This window comes from Bufo gargarizans, chromosome 4 (genome assembly GCF_014858855.1).
Source record: "Bufo gargarizans isolate SCDJY-AF-19 chromosome 4, ASM1485885v1, whole genome shotgun sequence".
NCBI lineage: Eukaryota > Metazoa > Chordata > Amphibia > Anura > Bufonidae > Bufo > Bufo gargarizans.
The window spans coordinates 412779522-412800023 of record NC_058083.1 but is presented as its reverse complement, the minus strand read 5'-3'; positions in this window follow the sequence as shown (position 1 = coordinate 412800023).

Sequence of the window (20502 nt, the reverse complement as noted above, 5' to 3'; positions counted from 1 at the left end):
GGCCGAACTTCCCGGAAATGTTCGGGTTCGGGATCCGAACCCGATCCGAACTTCGTCCCGAACCCCATTGAAGTCAATGGGGACCCGAACTTTTCGGTAATAAAAAGGCTGTAAAACAGCCCAGGAAAGGGCTAGAGGGCTGCAAAAGGCAGCAACATGTAGGTAAATCCCCTGCAAACAAATGTGGATAGGGAAATGAATTAAAATAAAAATTAAATAAATAAAAATTAACCAAAATCAATTGGAGAGAGGTCCCATAGCAGAGAATCTGGCTTCACGTCACCCACCACTGGAACAGTCCATTCTCAGATATTTAGGCCCCGGCGCCCCGGCACCCAGGCAGAGGAGAGAGGTCCCGTAACAGAGAATCTGGCTTCATGTCAGCAGAGAATCAGTCTGCATGTCATAGCAGAGAATCAGGCTTCACGTCACCCACCACTGTAAGAGTCCATTTTCATAAATTTAGGCCCAGCACCCAGGCAGAGGAGAGAGGTCCCGTAACAGACAATCTGGCTTCATGTCAGCAGAGAATCAGTCTTCATATCATAGCAGAGAATCAGGCTTCACGTCAGCCACCAATGCAACAGTCCATTGTCAGATATTTAGGCCCAGCACCCAGGCAGAGGAGAGATGTCCCGTAACAGACAATCAGGCTTCACGTCAGCCACCAGTGCAACAGTCCATTGGCATATATTTAGGCCCAGCACCCAGGCAGAGGAGAGAGGTCCCGTAACAGAGAATCTGGCTTCATGTCAGCAGAGAATCAGTCTGCATGTCATAGCAGAGAATCAGGCTTCACGTCAGCCACCACTGCAACAGTCCATTGTCATAAATTTAGGCCAAGCACCCAGGCAGAGGAGAGAGGTCCCGTAACAGACAATCTGGCTTCATGTCAACAGAGAATCAGTCTTCATATCATAGCAGAGAATCAGGCTTCACGTCACCCACCACTGTAAGAGTCCATTTTCATAAATTTAGGCCCAGCACCCAGGCAGAGGAGAGAGGTCCCGTAACAGACAATCAGGCTTCACGTCAGCCACCAGTGCAACAGTCCATTGGCATATATTTAGGCCCAGCACCCAGGCAGAGGAGAGAGGTCCCGTAACAGAGAATCTGGCTTCATGTCAGCAGAGAATTAGTCTGCATGTCATAGCAGAGAATCAGGCTTCACGTCACCCAACATTGGAACAGTCCATTGGCATATATTTAGGCCCCGGCACCCAGACAGAGGAGAGGTTCATTCAAATTTGGGTAGCCTCGCAATATAATGGTAAAATGAAAATAAAAATAGGATTGAATGAGGAAGTGCCCTGGAGTACAATAATATATGGTTAAGGGGAGGTAGTTAATGTCTAATCTGGACAAGGGACGGACAGGTCCTGTGGGATCCATGCCTGGTTCATTTTTATGAACGTCAGCTTGTCCACATTGGCTGTAGACAGGCGGCTGCGTTTGTCTGTAATGACACCCCCTGCCATGCTGAATACACGTTCAGACAAAACGCTGGCCGCCGGGCAGGCCAGCACCTCCAAGGCATAAAAGGCTAGCTCTGGCCACGTGGACAATTTAGAGACCCAGTAGTTGAATGGGGCCGAACCATCAGTCAGTACGTGGAAGGGTGTGCACACGTACTGTTCCACCATGTTAGTGAAATGTTGCCTCCTGCTAACACGTTGCGTATCAGGTGGTGGTGCAGGTTGTGGCGTGTTGACAAAACTTTTCCACATCTCTGCCATGCTAACCCTGCCCTCAGAGGAGTTGGCCGTGACACAGCTGCCTTGGCGACCTCTTGCTCCTCCTCTGCCTTGGCCTTGGGCTTCCACTTGTTCCCCTGTGACATTTGGGAATTCTCTCAGTAGCGCGTCTACCAACGTGCGCTTGTACTCGCGCATCTTCCTATCACGCTCCAGTGCAGGAAGTAAGGTGGGCACATTGTCTTTGTAGCGTGGATCCAGCAGGGTGGCAACCCAGTAGTCTGCACATGTTAAAATGTGGGCAACTCTGCTGTCGTTGCGCAGGCACTGCAGCATGTAGTCGCTCATGTGTGCCAGGCTTCCCAGGGGTAAGGACAAGCTGTCCTCTGTGGGAGGCATATCGTCATCGTCCTGCCTTTCCCCCCAGCCACGCACCAGTGATGGACCCGAGCTGCGTTGGGTGCCACCCCGCTGTGACCATGCTTCATCCTCATCCTCCTCCACCTCCTCCTCATCCTCGTCCTCCTCGTCCTCCAGTAGTGGGCCCTGGCTGGCCACATTTGTACCTGGCCTCTGCTGTTGCCAAAAACCTCCCTCTGAGTCACTTCGAAGAGACTGGCCTGAAAGTGCTAAAAATGACCCCTCTTCCTCCTCCTCCTCCTGGGCCACCTCCTCTTCCATCATCCCCCTCAGTGTTTTATCAAGGAGACATAGAAGTGGTATTGTAACGCTGATAACGGCGTCATCGCCACTGGCCATGTTGGTGGAGTACTCGAAACAGCGCAACAGGGCACACAGGTCTCGCATGGAGGCCCAGTCATTGGTGGTGAAGTGGTGCTGTTCTGTAGTGCGACTGACCCGTGCGTGCTGCAGCTGAAACTCCACTATGGCCTGCTGCTGCTCGCACAGTCTGTCCAGCATGTGCAAGGTGGAGTTCCACCTGGTGGGCACGTCGCATATGAGGCGGTGAGCGGGAAGGCCGAAGTTACGCTGTAGCGCAGACAGGCGAGCAGCAGCAGGATGTGAACGCCGGAAGCGCGAACAGACAGCCCGCACTTTATGCAGCAGCTCTGACATGTCGGGGTAGTTGTGAATGAACTTCTGCACCACCAAATTCAGCACATGCGCCAAGCAAGGGATGTGCGTCAAACTGGCTAGTCCCAGAGCTGCAACGAGATTTCGCCCATTATCACACACCACCAGGCCGGGCTTGAGGCTCACCGGCAGCAACCACTCGTCGGTTTGTTGTTGTATACCCTGTCACAACTCCTGTGCGGTGTGGGGCTTGTCCCCCAAACATATGAGTTTCAGAATGGCCTGCTGACGTTTACCCCGGGCTGTGCTGAAGTTGGTGGTGAAGGTGTGTGGCTGACTGGATGAGCAGGTGGAAGAAGAGGAGGAAGTCGAGTAGGAGGAGGTGGCAACAGGAGGCAAAGAATGTTGCCCTGCGATTCTTGGCGGCGGAAGGACGTGCGCCAAACAGCTCTCCGCCTGGGGCCCAGCTGCCACTACATTTACCCAGTGTGCAGTTAGGGAGATATAGCGTCCCTGGCCGTGCTTACTGGTCCACGTATCTGTGGTTAGGTGGACCTTGCCACAGATGGCGTTGCGCAGTGCACATTTGATTTTATCGGATACTTGGTTGTGCAGGGAAGGCACGGCTCTCTTGGAGAAGTAGTGCCGGCTGGGAACATCATACTGTGGGACAGCAAGCGAAATGAGCTGTTTGAAGCTGTCTGTGTCCACCAGCCTAAATGACAGCATTTCATAGGCCAGTAGTTTAGAAATGCTGGCATTCAGGGCCAGGGATCGAGGGTGGCTAGGTGGGAATTTACGCTTTCTCTCAAATGTTTGTGAGATGGAGAGCTGAACGCTGGCGTGTGACATGGTTGAGATGCTTGGTGACGGAGGTGGTGTTGGTGGTACATCCCCTGTTTGCTGGGCGGCAGGTGCCAACGTTCCTCCAGAGGTGGAGGAAGAGGCAGAGGCGGCAGCAGCAGAAGAGGCCGAGGCGGCAGCAGCAGAAGAGGTAGCAGGGGGAGCCTGAGTGAATTCCTTGTTTTTAAGGTGTTTACTCCACTGCAGTTCATGCTTTGCATGCAGGTGCCTGGTCATGCAGGTTGTGCTAAGGTTCAGAACGTTAATGCCTCGCTTCAGGCTCTGATGGCACAGCGTGCAAACCACTCGGGTCTTGTCGTCAGCACATTGTTTGAAGAAGTGCCATGCCAGGGAACTCCTTGAAGCTGCCTTTGGGGTGCTCGGTCCCAGATGGCGGCGGTCAGTAGCAGGCGGAGTCTCTTGGCGGCGGGTGTTCTGCTTTTGCCCACTGCTCCCTCTTTTGCTACGCTGTTGGCTCGGTCTCACCACTGCCTCTTCCTCCGAACTGTGAAAGTCAGTGGCACGACCTTCATTCCATGTGGGGTCTAGGACCTCATCGTCCCCTGCATTGTCTTCCACCCAGTCTTGATCCCTGACCTCCTGTTCAGTCTGCACACTGCATAAAGACGCAGCAGTTGGCACCTGTGTTTCATCATCATCAGAGACATGCTGAGGTGGTATTCCCATGTCCTCATCATCAGGAAACATAAGTGGTTGTGCGTCAGTGCATTCTATGTCTTTCACCGCTGGGGAAGGGCTAGGTGGATGCCCTTGGGAAACCCTGCCAGCGGAGTCTTCAAACAGCATAAGAGACTGCTGCATAACTTGAGGCTCAGACAGTTTCCCTGGTATGCATGGGGGTGATGTGACAGACTGATGGGGTTGGTTTTCAGGCGCCATCTGTGCGCTTTCTGCAGAAGACTGGGTGGGAGATAATGTGAACGTGCTGGATCCACTGTCGGCCACCCAATTGACTAATGCCTGTACCTGCTCAGGCCTTACCAACCTTAGAACGGCATTGGGCCCCACCATATATCGCTGTAAATTCTGGCGGCTACTGGGACCTGAGGTAGTTGGTACACTAGGATGTGTGGATGTGGCAGAACGGCCACGTCCTCTCCCAGCACCAGAGGGTCCACTAACACCACCACGACCATGTCCACGTCCGCGTCCCTTACTAGATGTTTTCCTCATTGTTATCGTTCACCGCAACAACAAAAATATTATTTGGCCCAATGTATTGTATTCAAATTCAGCTGAATATAAATTTGAGGCCTAGTATTTAGGCGCTGGGTGACCGGTATAGATTTACTGACAGAATTAGACTTGGAAATGCACAGTAGCGTGTGTGTGAAGTTATTCTGAATGACCCTATGTGCACCTTGAATATTATATACCCTTTTAGGGATAGATTTCAAATAGCTCTGATATAGCAGAAACCACTAAATTATGAAATTGCTAAATTGGGAATTGTTTTTCAACCCAGAACAAAAAATGTGCTTTGACGGACACTAAATAACTTGCCCAGCCAGAACAGTACAGCGGTAACGACAGATTTAGCGGGATATAAATTTGAGGCCTAGTATTTAGGCGCTGGGTGACCGGTATGGATTTACTGACAGAATTAGACTTGGAAATGCACAGTAGCGTGTGTGTGAAGTTATTCTGAATGACCCTATGTGCACCTTGAATATTATATACCCTTTTAGGGATAGATTTCAAATAGCTCTGTGTCATGGTCTTACCTTCTTGCTGCTCTCCTTCGTTTGACATGTGCTGGCGGCCATCTTGGTTTCTGGGTTTCTTGTAGCCTCCCACCCTGCGGCTTCTCCTTCCCACTGGGAGGAGCTGGATGCCTAGCTCATATATATAGGAGGTCTGTGGCTTCAGTTCCTTGCTTGGTCCTCCTGTGTTCACATGCTTCTAAGACTGCTGCTGCTTCTGGTTCCTGATCCTGGCTTCGTCTGACTACCCTGCTGGTTCCTGATCCAGGCTTCGTCTGACTACCCTGCTGGCTCCTGATCCAGGCTTCGTCTGACTACCCTTCTGTTTCCTGACCTCTGGCTTCGCAAGACCCTCCTTCGGTTTAGCCATCCGTTTGGACTTTTGCCTCACAGCTTGATTTTCAATAAAGCCTTCTTATTTCCACTTATCTCTTGTTGTACGTCTGGTTCATGGTTCCATGACATTAGGACCAAGCCTTCAATTCTGACGGTACAGGGCCATCCTCGCTACCTACGCTGGTTGCCAGACTTGATCAGCAGGATCACCTGTTGGGTCGGTTCGCTGTGGCGTTGCAAACCCTGCTTGAACGCACGGCTCATTTAGCTTCCGTTGCCGATGGGTCGGTTGTCGCTCCTGGGCCCGCTCCTACTGCCGCTCCGGTTGTTGCGCCAGAGTCTACCCCGACACCTGCTGCTGCGCCTGCGGTGTTTCGGGGTATGACCGGTTCTGCCCCCCTTCCACAGCGCTTTGGGGGAGAGCCAACTCAGTGCCGAGGTTTCCTTAACCAGGTGGGCATTTATTTCGAGTTGCTGCCACATGCCTTTCCTACTGAGAGATCAAAGGTGGGCTTCTTGATCTCGCTGCTCTCGGACAAGGCCTTGGCCTGGGCCAGCCCTTTGTGGGAGAACAACAATCCGGTGGTTGCCGAGTTTTCCGGTTTTGTTGCTTCTCTTCGGAAGGTATTCGATGTGCCGGCTCGTGCTGCCTCTGCTGCGAAGCTCCTTATGTCCATCAGACAGGGTTCACGATCCGTAGCTGAATACGCCATTGAGTTTCGTACCCTGGCAGCAGAGGTGGGCTGGAATAATGAGGCTCTGGTCGCTGCTTTCTCTCATGGTCTCTCGGATGCCTTGAAGGATGAGGTTGCAGCTAAGGACCTACCAGTGGAGCTCGAGTCTCTTATTTCTTTCCTGATTTTGATTGACACCAGACTCAGGGAGAGACCTTCCTTTAAGGAGAGCCTGCGTTTGCTGTCCCACCCGTGCCTCCCTCTCCTCCCACGCCTCCTGGGGATGACTTGTCTGGGGGTGAACCCATGCAGCTGGGGTTTGCTCGCCTGTCCGAGGGGGAGAGGGTACTCTGGAGACGCGAGGGCCGATGCATGTACTGTGGTCTCGGTGGGCATTTTCGGTTGGCATGCCCGAACCGTCCGGGAAACGCTCGCACCTGAGATCCTGTCGGGGGCAGATCTTGGGTGGAGTCTCCTCGTCCCCGGTTTCCCGTGTTGACAAACCACTGATTACTGTTGTCCTCTCCTGGGTCGGGGGCTCGGTGACGACCCAGGCGTTGGTGGACTCTGGTGCTGGTGGTTTGTTCATTGATTGTGTGTTCGCTGCCGCCAATTCCATTCCTCTGCAGCCTCGAGGTTCCCCACTGGCTCTTGAGGCGATAGACGGCAGACCTCTTCTGCCGCCACACGTGACTCAGGAGACCCTTCCAGTGGGGATGGCCATTGGTGCCGTTCACAGAGAGTCGGTCTGTCTCCAGGTTATTTCGTCTCCACACTACTCGGTGGTCTTGGGGTACCCCTGGCTCCAGAAGCATAATCCGACTTTCGATTGGAGATCGGCCGAGATCCTCTCGTGGTCACCGCAGTGTGGGGCTAGTTGCATCCATGGGCCTGTCAAGTTGCTCTGTACTTCCTCGGACTCTCTGTTGCCTCCTGAATACGAGGAGTACCGGGATGTATTTGATAAGGTGCGTGCGGTTGCCCTACCTCCGCACCGCCCATACGATTGTGCCATAGAGTTACAATCTGGTGCCATTCCTCCTCGTGGCAAAGTCTATCCACTGTCGGTAGCGGAGAATGAGGCCATGGAGGAGTACGTGAGGGAGGCGCTTTCACGCGGACACATTCGCAAATCCTCGTCCCCGGCAGGGGCTGGATTTTTCTTTGTGAAAAAGAAGGGCGGTGAGTTGAGGCCTTGCATCGATTACAGGGGTCTCAATCGCATCACGATCAAGAACGCTTACCCGATACCCTTGATTTCCGAGCTGTTCGATCGCCTCAAAGGGGCCACGGTCTTTACCAAACTCGACCTGAGGGCGGCATATAACCTGGTAAGGATCAAGGCGGGCGATGAGTGGAAGACCGCGTTTAACACCAGGACCGGTCATTATGAATCCTTGGTTATGCCCTTTGGGTTGTGCAATGCGCCCGCAGTCTTCCAGGAATTCATCAACAATGTTTTCCGTGACCTGTTGCAGCAGTGTGTGGTGGTCTATTTGGATGACATCTTGGTATATTCTGAATCCATGGAGGCCCACATTCTGGATGTCAGACGAGTGTTGCAACGGTTACGAGAGAACAAGCTGTTCGGTAAGCTTGAGAAATGCGAATTTCACCGATCCCAGGTAACCTTCTTAGGTTACATCATTTCCGCTGAGGGGTTCTCCATGGATCCTGAGAAGGTTTCGGCTGTCTTACAGTGGCCCCAGCCCAGTGGTCTTCGTGCCCTGCAGCGCTTTTTGGGCTTCGCCAATTATTATCGGAAGTTCATCAGGGACTTTTCCATGCTAGCCAAGCCTCTCACGGATCTGACCAGGAAGGGCAGTAATCCCCAGGTCTGGCCATCCGAGGCCATCCGAGCTTTTGAGGCTCTAAAATCCGCCTTTGTGTCGGCTCCGATTCTGTCGCATCCCAACCCTGGGTTGCCTTTTGTCCTCGAGGTGGACGCGTCTGAGACGGGAGTAGGCGCCCTTCTGTCTCAGCGTAGAACACCAGAGGGTCCTCTGCTTCCTTGTGGGTTTTACTCCCGGAAACTGTCTTCCGCGGAGTGCAACTATCAGATTGGTGACAGGGAGTTATTGGCCATCGTGCAGGCTCTTAAAGAATGGAGGCACTTGCTCGAGGGCTCGGTGGTTCCGGTTCTCATCCTGACGGACCACAAGAATCTGACCTACCTCTCTGAGGCCAAGAGATTGACACCACGTCAGGCCAGATGGGCTCTGTTCTTGTCACGTTTTAATTACGTGGTCTCCTACCTACCCGGTTCCAAGAACATCAGAGCGGATGCCTTATCACGGCAGTACTCCGAGCTGTCCGGGGAGGAGTCGATTCCGACTTCGGTCATAACTCCGAATCAGATCCTGGCCGCCATTCGCACCAGCCTGACCTCTCCCCTGGGTGAGCAGATTTTGGCGGCTCAATCTGGTGCTCCCTCTGGGAGACCCAACGGCAGATGTTTTGTGCCTGAGGAGTTGCGCACTCGGTTGTTGCGAACCTACCATAACTCCAAGGCCGCGGGGCATCCTGGAAAGAATCAGCTGTCCTGGGCTGTTTCACGTCTGTTCTGGTGGCCTTCTCTACGTTCCGACATCGCCGCATATGTAGCGGCATGCTCCGTTTGTGCCCAGAGTAAGTCCCCTCGGCACCTTCCGTTGGGCCTTTTGCAACCCATAGCCACCGGGGAGCGCCCATGGTCACACCTGGGGATGGATTTCATTGTGGACCTCCCTGCATCCCGAGGCCATACGGTCATTCTCATGATTGTGGATCGGTTTTCCAAAATGTGCCACTGTGTTCCTCTCAAGAAGTTACCCTCTGCACAAGAGTTGGCCTCGATTTTTGCCAGGGAGGTCTTCCGGTTGCACGGTTTGCCCAAGGAGATTGTGTCGGATCGGGGGAGTCAGTTTGTGTCCAGGTTCTGGCGCGCCTTTTGCTCCCAGTTGGGGATTCATCTCTCTTTCTCCTCGGCCTACCACCCTCAGTCCAATGGGGCCGCAGAACGATCCAATCAGGCCTTGGAGCAATTCCTTCGTTGCTATGTCTCCGATCACCAAGACAATTGGGTTGACCTCCTGCCTTGGGCTGAGTTTGCCAGGAACACGGCGGTGAACTCTTCCTCTGGGACGTCTCCCTTCATGGCCAATTATGGGTTCCAACCTGCCGTGTTACCGGAGGTATTCTCTCCCCAGGATATTCCGGCTGTGGAGGATCACCTTTCCGTCCTACGTGCTTCTTGGGTACAGATCCAGAGGTCCCTTGAGGTCTCTGCGCAGCGCCAGAGACTCCAGGCTGATCGCAGACGAGCGCCCGCTCCTTCCTACCAGGTCGGAGACCGCGTATGGTTGTCCACCCGCAACCTCAACCTTCGAGTGCCCACTCCCAAGCTGGCGCCTCGCTTTGTTGGTCCCTTCCGAGTGCTTCGCAGGGTAAACCCGGTAGCCTATGCCCTTGCGCTTCCTCCTGGCATGCGGATCTCCAACGTGTTTCATGTCTCCCTGTTGAAGCCACTGGTGTGTAATCGTTTCACTTCCTCGGTTCCTCGGCCTCGTCCGGTCCAAGTGGGCAATCGTGAGGAGTATGAGGTGAGCAATATCCTGGACTCACGCCTGGTCCGCGGTCGGGTGCAGTTTTTGGTCCATTGGCGTGGTTATGGTCCAGAGGAGCGTTCCTGGGTTCCCTCCGCAGATGTCCATGCTCCTGCCTTGCTCCGAGCCTTCCACGCACGCTTCCCTCAGAAACCGTTCTTTACTCCGCGGAGGAGGGGCCCTTGAGGGGGAGGTACTGTCATGGTCTTACCTTCTTGCTGCTCTCCTTCGTTTGACATGTGCTGGCGGCCATCTTGGTTTCTGGGTTTCTTGTAGCCTCCCACCCTGCGGCTTCTCCTTCCCACTGGGAGGAGCTGGATGCCTAGCTCATATATATAGGAGGTCTGTGGCTTCAGTTCCTTGCTTGGTCCTCCTGTGTTCACATGCTTCTAAGACTGCTGCTGCTTCTGGTTCCTGATCCTGGCTTCGTCTGACTACCCTGCTGGTTCCTGATCCAGGCTTCGTCTGACTACCCTGCTGGCTCCTGATCCAGGCTTCGTCTGACTACCCTTCTGGTTCCTGACCTCTGGCTTCGCAAGACCCTGCTTCGGTTTAGCCATCCGTTTGGACTTTTGCCTCACAGCTTGATTTTCAATAAAGCCTTCTTATTTCCACTTATCTCTTGTTGTACGTCTGGTTCATGGTTCCATGACACTCTGATACAGCAGAAACCACTAAATTATGAAATTGCTAAATTGGGAATTGTATTTCAACCCAGAACAAAAAATGTGCTTTGACGGACACTAAATAACTTGCCCAGCCAGAACAGTACAGCGGTAAAGACAGATTTAGCGGGATATAAATTTGAGGCCTAGTATTTAGGCGCTGGGTGACCGGTATGGATTTACTGACAGAATTAGACTTGGAAATGCACAGTAGCGTGTGTGTGAAGTTATTCTGAATGACCCTATGTGCACCTTGAATATTATATACCCTTTTAGGGATAGATTTCAAATAGCTCTGATATAGCAGAAACCACTAAATTATGAAATTGCTAAATTGGGAATTGTTTTTCAACCCAGAACAAAAAATGTGCTTTGACGGACACTAAATAACTTGCCCAGCCAGAACAGTACAGCGGTAACGACAGATTTAGCGGGATATAAATTTGAGGCCTAGTATTTAGGCGCTGGGTGACCGGTATGGATCTACTGACAGAATTAGACTGGGATATGGCCAAAAAATAACCACACTATTGCTGGTTAAATGCACTTGGTGTGACAGCTTGACCAACTACACTACTGAGGGTTAAATGCACTTGGTGACAGGCGCAGCTTGCCCCTGATGTAGTATATGGCCAAAAAATGAACAGACTATTGCTGGTTAAATGCACTTGGTGTGACAGCTTGACCAACCACACTACTGAGGGTTAAATGCACTTGGTGACGGGCGCAGCTTGCCCCTGATGTAGTATATGGCCAAAAAATAAACAGACTATTGCTGGTTAAATGCACTTGGTGTGACAGCTTCACCCTGATGTAGGCTTTAGCCAAAAAAACAACCACACCATTGAGGGTTAAATGCACTTGGTGACAGGCGCAGCTTGCCCCTGATGTAGTATATGGCCAAAAAATGAACAGACTATTGCTGGTTAAATGCACTTGGTGTGACAGCTTCACCCTGATGTAGGCTTTAGCCAAAAAACAACCACACCATTGAGGGTTAAATGCACTTGGTCGCAGCTTGTGCTGGCGCACCACAAGACACAAAATGGCCGCCGATCACCCCAGAAAAATGTGACTGACAAACGGTCTGGGCAGCCTAAAAACAGTGAGCAATTGAATTTCAGCAGCTCAATGATCCACAGCTGCAGATCGATCGATTAATCAAGTCCTTTGGAGGAGTTAATCTGCCTAATCTCGCCCTACTGTCGCAGCTGCAACCTCTCCCTACGCTAATCAGAGCAGAGTGACGGGCGGCGCTATGTGACTCCAGCTTAAATAGAGGCTGGGTCACATGGTGCTCTGGCCAATCACAGCCATGCCAATAGTAGGCATGGCTGTGACGGCCTCTTGGGGCAAGTAGTATGACGCTTGTTGACTGGCTGCTTTGCAGCCTTTCAAAAAGCGCCAAGAAAGCGTCACAAAAGCGCCAAGAAAGCGACGAACACCGAACCCGAACCCGGACTTTTACGAAAATGTCCGGGTTCGGGTCCGTGTCACGGACACCCCAAAATTCCGTATGAACCCGAACTATACAGTTCGGGTTCGCTCATCCCTAGCCACGTACCCTGAACCCAAAAAATTTGGAAATAGTTGACTGGCTTACACAGGACACCCAATCTTCAAAAGCTTCTGCTAAGAACCTTGATGCACCATCCTCCTTCAGCTCAGCTTTGGTCACCTGCTCTCAAGTTACCACTCTCCCGCCTGCCGCCACCACCACCACTTCCACCACAGCCGCTTCACTTGATCCCTCAGAGGAGTTATTTACACATCAGTTGGATAAAATTAGTGATGCGCAACCATTATTGCCAGAGGATGTAGATAACAGGGATATGTCTCAGTCAGGCAGCATTACACACATGGACGTACAGTGTGATGATGAGGATGATGTTGTACCAGCTGCTGCTTCCTTTGCTGAGGTGTCAGATACAAGTGAAGTGGTTGATGATGACGATGTGTCCGTGGATGCCACGTTGGTGCCTGCTCGAAGAAAAGAAGAGGGGGAAAGTTCAGAAGGGGAGACAGAGAGAAGGAGGAAACGAGTTGGAACATGGGGAGGTCGTCGCAAGGAGCTAGTGGCACAGTCAGACAGCATGTATCGGCACCCGCGGTCAGCCAGACAGCACGCCAATAAACGCATGCTGTTGCCACCACCAGAATGCCGTCATTGCAAAGCTCAGCAGTGTGGCATTTTTTTTTGTGTATCTGCCTCTGATAACAGCAATGCCATTTGCAACCTGTGCCAAAAGAAACTTAGTCTTTGGAAGTCCAACACCCACCTCGGAACAACTGCTTTGCGAAGGCACATGATCGCACATCACAAACGCCTATGGGATCAACACATGATGACGAGTAGAAGCAGCACACAAGCTCAAAGCCACCATCCTCCTCCTGGTCCAGCATCTTCAGCCACGTCAACCACTGCTGTCCTCCTTGCCCCCTCTCAACCACCGGCCACTCCGCCTCTCACCTTCAGCAGTTCCATCTCATCTGCCCACAGCCAGGTGTCTGTAAAGGAAATGTTTGAGCATAAGAAGTCAATGTCACAGAGTCACCCCCTTGCCCGGCGTCTGACAGCTGGCTTGATGGAACTCTTAGCCCGCCAGCTTTTACCATACCAGCTAATAGAGTCTGAGGCCTTCCAAAAATTTGTCGCTATTGGGACACCACAGTGGAAGGTACCCAGACAATTTTTTTTTCTTTAAAAAAGGCAATCCCAAACCTCTACTCAGTGATTGAAAAGGAAGTCATGGCATCTCTGGCATACAGTGTTGGGGCAAGGGTCCATCTGACCACTGATACCAGGTCTGCAAAGCACAGTCAGGGCAGGTATATCACCTACACTGCGCATTGGGTCAACCTGCTGACGGCTGCCAAGCATGGAATGCGTGGCTCTGCAGCGAAGTTGGTGACACCGCCACGACTTGCAGGCAGGCCTACTGCCACCTCCTCTACTCCTCCTACTCCATCCTCTTCAATAACCTCCTCGGCTGAGTCCTCTTCTGCTGCGGCGTCTGGCTGCACATCAACTGAATCCCTCCAGCTCCCCAGGGGCTATTCCACATCCCGGATACGACAGTGTCACGCTGTCTTGGGGTTGACTTGCCTGAAAGCAGAGAGCCACACAGGACCAGCACTGCTGTCCGTTCTGAATGCACTGGTGGATCAGTGGCTTATACAAACTAAAAAGACAGGGTGGCATTAGCAGGAGGTGCTCAAACCCACATGCAGTCGTGCATATATACAGGGGAGCAAATCCTGCACTTGTGGCCCGTTGCTAATGGCGATCCCCAGCAAAATGCATACAGTGGAGGATGCCCGCGGCGAACAACAAGTACCACAATAGACATCTCACACATGGTAACAAGTGTGGATGTCATAATCAATATAACAATATAATAAAACAATAGCAAAAGACAGGTGCACTCTGCAGTCTCACTAATCCCTCAAACTGATTTTAAAATTGAGAGATTAGTCAACATGTCCTACGGTGTAGAACATGTCTAAGCCTGGGCACCACACCAAGGTTTTACAAGTAGCCCGGGACCTAACGCTCTCCTACCTGAGCCGTATGGGCAATACCAGGAGCCAGTGGGCAAATTACAGGAGCATAAGGCCGACTCACAAACAGCTCACCAGTTACCTCCAGCATGTAACCATGCTTGCAATGGGAGGAGGGAGGCTGGCCCAGGCCTCACAGGTGCACCTAAATGTGGCCTGTAGATGGAAAACAGCCACATTTAAATTGGAGTTTATACACCTCCAGGAATCTATATATACAAACTAAAAAGACAGGGCTTACCCCGCACCAACTGGAGATAGGCAAATGGAAGCAATTTGTTGGCGGCATTGAATTTGGGCAAGTTGTCACATGTGCCGTGCATGGCACATGTGTTGAATCTCATCGTACAACGCTTTGTTTCTAAGTACCCAGGCTTACAGGAAATCCTCAAGCAGGCCAGAAAGGTGTGTGGCCATTTCAGGCGTTCCTACACGGCCATGGCGCACTTTTCAGACATTCAGCGCCGAAACAACATGCCAGTGAGGCGCTTGATTTGCGACAGCCCGACACGTTGGAATTCAACACTCCTAATGTTCAACCGCCTGCTCCAACACAAAAAAGCCGTCAACGAGTATTTATATGACAGGGGTGCTAGGATAGCCTCTGCGGAGCTGGGAATTTTTTTGCCATGTTACTGGACGCTTATGTGCAATGCCTGTAGGCTCATGCGTCCTTTTGAGGAGGTGACAAACCTAGTCAGTCGCACCGAAGGCACCATCAGCGACCTCATCCCATTTGTTTTCTTCCTGGAGCGTGCCCTGCGAAGAGATGAGCGTGAAGAGGAAGAGTTGTGGTCACCATCACCACCAGAAACAGCCTTATCATCATCGCTTGCCGGACCTGCGGCAACACTGCAAGAGGAGTATGAGGAAGAGGAGTCAGAGGAGGAATGTGGCTTTGAGGAGGACGAAGACCAACAAAGGCATCCCAGGGTGCTCGTTGTTGTCACCTATCTGGGACCCGTTGTGTTCTACGTGGCTGGGGGGAAGAACAGACCATCAATGACATCAGTGAGGATAAGGAACGGGAAATGAGTAGCTCGGCATCCAACCTTGTGAAAATGGGGTCTTTCATGCTGTCATGTCTGTTGAGGGATCCTTGTATAAAAAGGATGAAGGAGAACGGCCTGTACTGGGTGGCCACGCTACTAGACCCCGGTATAAGCAGAAAGTTGTGGAAATGTTACCAAATTGCCGACAGTCAGAAAGGATGCAGCAGTTCAAAACTAAACTAAAAAATATGCTTTACACAGCTTATAAGGGGGATGTCACAGCACAACGGGAATCTAACTGGGGAAGAGGTGAAAGTAATCCTCCTCCTACCACTACCATGGCGGCAAGGACGCTTTGCAGATGTGTTGTTGATGGAGGACATGCAGAGCTTTTTAAGTCCTAAGCATCGCCACAGCCCTTCGTGGTCTACCCTCAGAGAACGACTCGACCGACAGGTAGCAGACTACCTCGCCTTAACTGCAGATACTGACACTCTGAGGAGCGATGAACCCCTTGACTACTGGGTGTGCAGGCTTGACCTGTGGCCTGAGCTATCCCAGTCTGCGATAGAACTTCTGGCCTGCCCCGCTTCAAGTGTCCTGTCAGAAAGGACCTTCAGTGCAGCAGGAGGCATTGTCACTGACATTGTCACGGTCAAAAAAGTGTTGATTACTTCACCTTCATTAAGATGAATGAGGCATGGATCCCGAAGGGACTGACAATGGGGGATACGTTTGACTAACAAAAGCGGCTGCAACAATAACATTATTTTTCAGGCATGTGTACATGCCTAATTGTTATGGCCTCTGGTGCTGCACTGTGCTGGGAAAACAAAACAACAACAAAAAAGGCATATACAAGTGTCAATTCCCCTTCGTGATCGTTACCTTGTTGTTGTGAAGGGGCTTTCGTATCACAATGAAGCGATCATCACCTCTAGGAGTGTGTTGGCAATGTTGCCAAACCCCAGATGATAAGGCCGTTGCTTCATTATGATCAGACCAAAAGTGATCGGCTGGATAATTTTTCATAGAAAAAACATTATTTTATTTTTTTAAGTTGTATAGGTTTTTAATACATAAAATAAAAAATCATAATAAAGTCTCTTAATAGTTTATTAGAAATAATGCAGAAAATTAAAAAAATCCCCATCAATTCCAATACAAATCAAGTGCAAAGCTCAGAACTAAATTATTGCAGGATGCCGTAATGGTTCGTTAATTCGACAATGGTTAATCAATTAGACACATGTCCCCGGATAGGGGACGTAACAGGGATTAAACTGATAGGAATAGTACTAGTTAAGACACCACTCATATAGGGTGTCACAGCACATCGCTCTGTGCGCGCGCAGTGCCCCAACTTGAGAGTAAGAGGACCAACCAAGCTGCTTTTTCCATCTCCCGGTTCCTAAAATCAATTCAGTTTAGTGTATCAGAGTTTGGTCTGTCACTGTGCAGGCAGTCGAAGGTACCCGGCCTAAATTTTTTTCACAAAAGGCAATCCCTGATATGGGACGTAACAGGGATTAAACTGATGAGAAGAGAACTACAGAAAATACCACTCATATCGGGTGTGACAGTAAATTGCATGGCGCAGACGCAGTGACCGTGGATTCAAACAAAGGGGAGGGAGCCAGCATTTTTTTAACCATCTCCCCGTTTGAAAAATCAATCCAATAAATGGACCCCAGACTGGAGACGTAACAGGGATTAAACTGATGAGAAGAGAACTACAGAAAAAACCACTCATATTGGGTGTGACAGTAAATTGCACGGCGCAGACGCAGTGACCATGGATTCAAACAAAGGGGAGGGAGCCAGAGTTTTTTTAACCATCTCGCCGTCTCCCCGTTTGAAAAATCTATTCAATTCACCTTTCGGGGACCCTTGGTGTTGTACGTGGCTGGGTGGAGGAAGAAACCTTCAATGACATCAACGGGACATGGCTAGCTTGGTATCCAACCTTGTGCAAATGGGGAGTTTGCGGTTGGGCAAATGGACTGTTTGCGGTTGTTTACGGTGCATTAAAAGGGGAGTTTGGTCTGTCAATGTCTGTGAAGCGGGCGTAATCCTTACACTACCTGATCGTTACAACATCATACCTGATCGTATACACACACTTGATGTTTTAAACCATGTTGTTCAATATATTTTAGGATTGTTAGTTGATTTATGCCCTTTATGAATTAAAATCCAACTCTGCGTCAACTATGTAATTTTCAATGGGAGTTTTGCCATAGATCCCCCTCCGGCATGCCACAGTCCAAGTGTTAGTCCCCTTGAAACAACTTTTCCATCACTACTGGGGCTAGAAAGAGTCCCTGTGGGTTAAAAAATCCGCCTGCCTATTGAAGTCAATGGCGGTTTGCCCGGTTCGCGAACATTTGCAAAAATTTGCGTTTGCCGTTCGCGATCGGAAAATTTTATGTTTGCGACATCTCTACTGATTAAGAGACATATTTTTTGTTGGAATTTTTGTCATTGATCCCCCTCTGGTATGTCACTGTCCATGTTGTGGGACTATTTGTACACTTCTACTAAGTATTTGGTGGCTGCAAATATGAGCTGAAGGTTTTTCAGGTTCACCTGCCATTAAAGTGAATTGGGCCTGCCGCAAATTTGCAGTTCGCGAACATTTAATCGTCCCGGCCGATGTTCGTCTATCACTATACATAGCCTTGTAAAAATGAGGATGCAGCACACTATATAGAAATGCGACTATCATTCGGAAGCATTGGAAGATGATAGGGAATAGTTTCCCCCAGATTGCAGAATTTAACACACCCCCTTTATTTTCTTATCGGAGAGGGCGAAACTTGGGTGATAGACTGGTGAAATCGGCAGTGCCAGGACAAGTGTGAGAGCAATGTGCGGCTCCACTCGGACTGTTTTCTACCCTTGCTATCATTGCATAAATTGTAAACTTATGATAAAAGGAGACACATTCTTTAATCCGGCCACTAATAGAATGATTAAAATCACTCAATATCTGACTTGTGACTCATCCTACGTGGTCTACAAACTGACATGTCCCTGTGGGAGGTGGTATGTTGGTGAGACCACGTGGGATGTGAAGACACGGCTTAATCAACACCATTATTCCATTAGGAAGGAGAAAATGGATTTGCCCGTGTCGAAACGGACAAGCTCTCCTCAAAAAGCGTGAGCTATATTGGATATACACTTTGAAAACGTTAAGACCCAATGGGTTAAATGTGGATTTTAGGGTGGACTAGTGCTGCCTCACTTCGTTGATCGCCTGATCCATATTCCCTGCTGTATGTTGAATGCACATGTATATACATCAATTCATTTAATCAAGTGTAATCTTTGTATGAGAGATTCTTCTAAAACTTTTCCTCTCTTTTTGTTTTTAGATTAAAAATATTCTCATGGTCATGACTGAGGCGCTGTACGGTGTGAAGTACATCATGGTTCCAGCTGGCTACCCATATTGTTTGCACTTTATCCACATACATGATGTCTGGACTGCTATCGCAAAACATTGATGCGGAATTTAGTCCATACTGTGTTAGGCGCCTACCCATACAGTCTTTATATTTATTTATCTGTTTTTATCATTTTTTTCAAGGAGCTTGAATTATTAGTATTATTACTATATATAGTTCTGGCTTGGATACGCAAATGCACGGGTGAGAGAGTGATGTACCCATATGGGCGATTGGAGGTGGTTCGTGGGGATTCCCTGGCGATGCCAAATTCCTCCTAAATGAACATTGATGGATCACTAACGTGGCCTGTCACTGTTGGGTGCCACCCTTTCTCTACTTCATGTATTGTCTCCTTATGGCCAGTATAATGGGTTGACAAGACGCTGAATCTAGTGATCCTATATGTATATGCCATGCTCTAGACCCCAATATCAGTATAAGATGCTTTAAAATGTATTCATCATTAGCAGAAACCTGTTCCTTGTATTTGCTGTTATCTATTTACATGACTGTGATTACGTAGTGACTGATGGGCGGCCCCTGCTACAGTCTGGACATGCGCATACTAGCTGCTGAGCTGTCTCAGCCATCTTGGTTGTGGTTGCTAGTCAGTCCTCAGACGCCAGAGGAATTGCGAGATTTGTTCCTCTCGCGCATGCGCGGTTACTGAATGGGAACGCCACGGAGCTTGCGATGTAGGCTGCATACAGTTACCCAGCTGACAGTGAGTTTTAATTTCACGTAATTAGGGTATTCACCTGCACTTAAGATTTTTTCCACATGTTTGAAAGGACAATGTACTAATAGTTTAATATTTATATGCACTGTACTTGCTAAATTGTGGCGGTATTTTATATGAATTTATGTAACCATAAGTATCACTATATTTATGAATTTTGATTGTAATTGTTTTAATTGATGTCAATTTATGTTTGATTAATGCACTTGTATAAAGTATGCTTGTAACACATGTGCACTAGGCTTGATAAAGACAGCAACAAGCTGTTGAAACGTCGCTTGACTTTGGGTTAATAAACCACACGTTTTCCTTGGTATTTTGGAGTGCTGCTGGCCGTTTTTCCATTTCTATCACTATACATACATACATACATACATAGTGCTGTGATGTCAAAAGTTCACAAAAATACTTAGTGCACCAATCACTAATAAGTAGTCAGACCTGTTAAAATGTGACGTTGCACGTATTGCGCCAAAATATTTGCATCATTAGTTCCGATTTCGCAATCACAAATATTTTGCAGCACTCTATCTGCATATAAAGCTATTGTAATGTTCTGCTGTGCCAAACATTTTCTCCAGTCTCAGGAAACTCCTAGCAGCTCCTACGCCTGAATTTTGCGCGTATTAGGCGAATATTACATTGCCGATTTTTCGCAATCAAGAAAATAATCTTGAATTTGCGAATATATGACGAATATTCTACAATATATTTGCGAATTATCGCAAATTTGAATATTGCTCCTGCCGCTCATCACTAGTCACCGCCCCTTAATAAAAAATTACACTGAATGAATGTCACTGATATTTAGGATGCGCACACGTTGAACAGGAGTTATAGCACAAGTAATGTCGCTATCACCACCGCCTAATAAAAACCAGACTGAATTAATGTCACTGATACTTAGGTTGCACAAACGTTATACAGGAGGCATAGCGCAAGTAATGTCGCTGTCATCACCGCCTAATAAAAAATTTAAACTGAATTAATGTCACTGATATTTAGGTTGCAAAAATATTATACAGGAGGTATAGCGCACGTAATGTTGCTGTCACCACTGCCTAATTAAAAATTACACTGAATGAATGTCACTAATATTTAGGTTGCATAATCGTTATACAGGAGGTATAGTGCAAGTAATGTTGCTGTTATCACCGCCTAATAAAAAATTACACTGAATTAATGTCACTGATATTTAGG